Source organism: Schistocerca cancellata, unplaced genomic scaffold, assembly GCF_023864275.1.
Source record: "Schistocerca cancellata isolate TAMUIC-IGC-003103 unplaced genomic scaffold, iqSchCanc2.1 HiC_scaffold_231, whole genome shotgun sequence".
NCBI lineage: Eukaryota > Metazoa > Arthropoda > Insecta > Orthoptera > Acrididae > Schistocerca > Schistocerca cancellata.
Window position 1 is genome coordinate 45001 of NW_026046253.1, and position 5161 is coordinate 50161.

The window sequence follows — 5161 nt, forward strand, 5'->3', positions numbered from 1 at the left end:
GTCCGCTCAATTATTCTGCAAACAGGAGGAGGCTGAGCTCCCCTGCACAATACACCTCGAAACCCTCTCAGGTCCCGGCGGCGCGCAGCGCCGTCCTAAGTACTTGGTCGGGTTCGAGAGAGGCGCAATCGCCCGGAGTTAGGCGAGTAGACGCTTTAGGTGCGACCACCCGTGCTCCCAACTGAGCTTGCCGCTGCCGACAGAGGCCCGGGAGCGTGCTGTCGTGGCATTGCCGGCGGGAGACAACACGCGCCACCTACGGTGACCGGCAGCTCCAACGCCAGCGCCACAGAAGGGCAAAGGCCCCACGTGGGTGCCGAAGCGAACTCTCCCAGCACAGCGCACGTGCCAACACGTCTGCACAACTGCGATACAAACCACCAGCGAGAACCGCTGGGGCGACCGAGCAGCAGACGGCGTCGCGGCGCCGAGTGCCGGGGCGGCGGCGCATCCTCAACGCACACAGTCCTCAGTCGGACCAGCACACTGCAGATGTCCACCGCGCTTCGCACCGGGCCCGCGAGGACCCACTTTGGCCGCCCGGCGCCGCGCGCAGGGTGCCCCGGCGCGCAGCTGCGCCGCCTGCCGCGTCCGTCGGCCGGCGCGCCTGCCACTGGGCGCCCCCCACCAGCCGGCTGTAGCGCGTGCGCCCACGCACCGCGCGGCCAGCACGCCGGGCGGCCCCCCCCTCACCGGCCGGGGACGGTCCCACCCAGCCACCGCCGCGTATCGCTTCACACACAGATTTGCCCTTACTGATTTACCTCCAGCAACAACAACCGCACCACAATGGGTTTACCAGTTGTTCATTTGCGTAACGTCACCAGCAAACGTAGACGTCCATCCCAGTTTGCAAATGCAACGATTATTGCATACCTGTCTGTTAGGTGTCACGACACACTACGTCTGCCCACATACACGCAACAAAATGTGCACGACTAGAGAACACGTGGGAGGTGGCCCCCTACGTATGCGATGTCCATTACGAGACCGACTGTCAACCAGCATCTGTACCATGTCGCAGATGTGGAACGCGGTGCACCATGCTATCACACTGTGTGAGAAGAGACGACTACGTTTGAATACACGCGCCACTACATCAACAGACGGCTCATGCTGATCGCCATCCAGGGCGTCCGTTAATCCCACACGTCTCTATGGCGTACCACACTGCAATGTAGCTGTTATGGGGAGACGGCACGTGGCTGAGTGCACAACATTTGGACCGTATGGTTCGCTGTTGTTGGGCGCAGTCGTTGTACGGTCACACATGTGCCACAGCGTATCATGCAGTACATACGGACCTATGTGCAGTACAATGTGAGGGTTAAGCTTACGACATCAGCGGACAGTGGACACAGGCCGTACCACGACGTAGACTGAGCGCTTCGACATGCGAATGCCAGTGAACAGCTGCGAAGGGCATTGAACACGCAAGCACCTGAACGACCAGCGTGCGAAGGCAGGGGGGAGGGTGGGGGCGATGTACATCCTGCAGTCGTCCACATTACAGTGTACAGCGGGAGCATGTAAAAAGTAAGCAACACTTGCGAAGTGTTGAACATGAAACGATACACAAGAGGGTGGGGCGGTGCGAGTAGCGAACTATATTCAGAGGGTTGTGGTTAGACAACACTGGATTAATGTAACGTGTCATATGCCAATTACAGAGCAGGTTAAGGCACAACTTGGGTTAGGTTAAGGCACAACGTGGGTTAGGTTAAGGCACAACGTGGGTTAGGTTAAGGCACAACTTGGGTTAGGTTAAGGCACAACGTGGGTTAGGTTAAGGCACAACGTGGGTTAGGTTAAGGCACAACGTGGGTTAGGTTAAGGCACAACGTGGGTTAGGTTAAGGCACAACGTGGGTTAGGTTAAGGCACAACGTGGGTTAGGTTAAGGCACAACTTGGGTTAGGTTAAGGCACAACGTGGGTTAGGTTAAGGCACAACGTGGGTTAGGTTAAGGCACAACGTGGGTTAGGTTAAGGCACAACGTGGGTTAGGTTAAGGCACAACGTGGGTTAGGTTAAGGCACAACGTGGGTTAGGTTAAGGCACAACGTGGGTTAGGTTAAGGCACAACGTGGGTTAGGTTAAGGCACAACGTGGGTTAGGTTAAGGCACAACGTGGGTTAGGTTAAGGCACAACGTGGGTTAGGTTAAGGCACAACGTGGGTTAGGTTAAGGCACAACGTGGGTTAGGTTAAGGCACAACGTGGGTTAGGTTAAGGCACAACGTGGGTTAGGTTAAGGCACAACGTGGGTTAGGTTAAGGCACAACGTGGGTTAGGTTAAGGCACAACGTGGGTTAGGTTAAGGCACAACTTGGGTTAGGTTAAGGCACAACTTGGGTTAGGTTAGGTTAAGGCACAACTTGGGTTAGGTTAAGGCACAACTTGGGTTAGGTTAAGGCACAACTTGGGTTAGGTTAAGGCACAACGTGGGTTAGGTTAAGGCACAACGTGGGTTAGGTTAAGGCACAACGTGGGTTAGGTTAAGGCACAACGTGGGTTAGGTTAAGGCACAACGTGGGTTAGGTTAAGGCACAACGTGGGTTAGGTTAAGGCACAACTTGGGTTAGGTTAAGGCACAACGTGGGTTAGGTTAAGGCACAACGTGGGTTAGGTTAAGGCACAACGTGGGTTAGGTTAAGGCACAACGTGGGTTAGGTTAAGGCACAACGTGGGTTAGGTTAAGGCACAACGTGGGTTAGGTTAAGGCACAACGTGGGTTAGGTTAAGGCACAACGTGGGTTAGGTTAAGGCACAACGTGGGTTAGGTTAAGGCACAACGTGGGTTAGGTTAAGGCACAACGTGGGTTAGGTTAAGGCACAACGTGGGTTAGGTTAAGGCACAACGTGGGTTAGGTTAAGGCACAACGTGGGTTAGGTTAAGGCACAACGTGGGTTAGGTTAAGGCACAACGTGGGTTAGGTTAAGGCACAACGTGGGTTAGGTTAAGGCACAACGTGGGTTAGGTTAAGGCACAACTTGGGTTAGGTTAAGGCACAACTTGGGTTAGGTTAAGGCACAACTTGGGTTAGGTTAAGGCACAACTTGGGTTAGGTTAAGGCACAACTTGGGTTAGGTTAAGGCACAACTTGGGTTAGGTTAAGGCACAACTTGGGTTAGGTTAAGGCACAACTTGGGTTAGGTTAAGGCACAACTTGGGTTAGGTTAAGGCACAACTTGGGTTAGGTTAAGGCACAACGTGGGTTAGGTTAAGGCACAACGTGGGTTAGGTTAAGGCACAACGTGGGTTAGGTTAAGGCACAACGTGGGTTAGGTTAAGGCACAACGTGGGTTAGGTTAAGGCACAACGTGGGTTAGGTTAAGGCACAACGTGGGTTAGGTTAAGGCACAACGTGGGTTAGGTTAAGGCACAACGTGGGTTAGGTTAAGGCACAACGTGGGTTAGGTTAAGGCACAACGTGGGTTAGGTTAAGGCACAACGTGGGTTAGGTTAAGGCACAACGTGGGTTAGGTTAAGGCACAACGTGGGTTAGGTTAAGGCACAACGTGGGTTAGGTTAAGGCACAACGTGGGTTAGGTTAAGGCACAACGTGGGTTAGGTTAAGGCACAACGTGGGTTAGGTTAAGGCACAACGTGGGTTAGGTTAAGGCACAACGTGGGTTAGGTTAAGGCACAACGTGGGTTAGGTTAAGGCACAACGTGGGTTAGGTTAAGGCACAACTTGGGTTAGGTTAAGGCACAACGTGGGTTAGGTTAAGGCACAACTTGGGTTAGGTTAAGGCACAACTTGGGTTAGGTTAAGGCACAACTTGGGTTAGGTTAAGGCACAACTTGGGTTAGGTTAAGGCACAACTTGGGTTAGGTTAAGGCACAACTTGGGTTAGGTTAAGGCACAACTTGGGTTAGGTTAAGGCACAACTTGGGTTAGGTTAAGGCACAACTTGGGTTAGGTTAAGGCACAACGTGGGTTAGGTTAAGGCACAACGTGGGTTAGGTTAAGGCACAACGTGGGTTAGGTTAAGGCACAACGTGGGTTAGGTTAAGGCACAACGTGGGTTAGGTTAAGGCACAACGTGGGTTAGGTTAAGGCACAACGTGGGTTAGGTTAAGGCACAACGTGGGTTAGGTTAAGGCACAACGTGGGTTAGGTTAAGGCACAACGTGGGTTAGGTTAAGGCACAACGTGGGTTAGGTTAAGGCACAACGTGGGTTAGGTTAAGGCACAACGTGGGTTAGGTTAAGGCACAACGTGGGTTAGGTTAAGGCACAACGTGGGTTAGGTTAAGGCACAACGTGGGTTAGGTTAAGGTAGAAATTGCGTTACATTGCGGTACAAATTGCGTTACATTGCGGTACAAATTGCGTTACATTGCGGTACAAATTGCGTTACATTGCGGTACAAATTGCGTTACATTGCGGTACAAATTGCGTTACATTGCGGTACAAATTGCGTTACATTGCGGTACAAATTGCGTTACATTGCGGTACACATTGCGTTACACATTGCGTTACACATTGCGGTACACATTGCGTTACACATTGCGGTACACATTGCGTTACACATTGCGGTACACATTGCGGTACACATTGCGGTACACATTGCGTTACACATTGCGTTACACATTGCGTTACACATTGCGTTACACATTGCGGTACACATTGCGGTACATTGCGGTACACATTGCGGTACATTGCGGTACACATTGCGTTACATTGCGGTACACATTGCGTTACATTGCGGTACACATTGCGTTACATTGCGGTACAAATTGCGTTACGAATTTGGTTAAGTTAAGGTGCAAAATGGGTTAGGTTAAGGTGCGAAATGGGTTGGATTACAGTACACAACGTGGTAAGAGAGTGTGTTGGGGGGGGGGGGGGGGCCGAGGTTCGTTGGTAGTGATCATTGTAAGTGAATGTCTGAGGCAGCTTCAGTATGTCACAGCAGTTATGTCTCGTCAGGATGCGCTTTTCGCTCGTGACTGGAGGCGCGCCGCGTCTGTGGTTGCGGCAAGGGAGCGGCAGACCTGTGTGATTCATTCCTGCCATTGTTTCTGTGCCGTAACAGGAGGCAGTGTGGTGGTGTTGGGTGCACCCCTGTGTAGGACATGTGTGGGTGTTGGTGGCTTATCTGAGCAATTGTGGATGTCGGACGGGTGGGATATTCTATTTTAGAATTGGACCCCC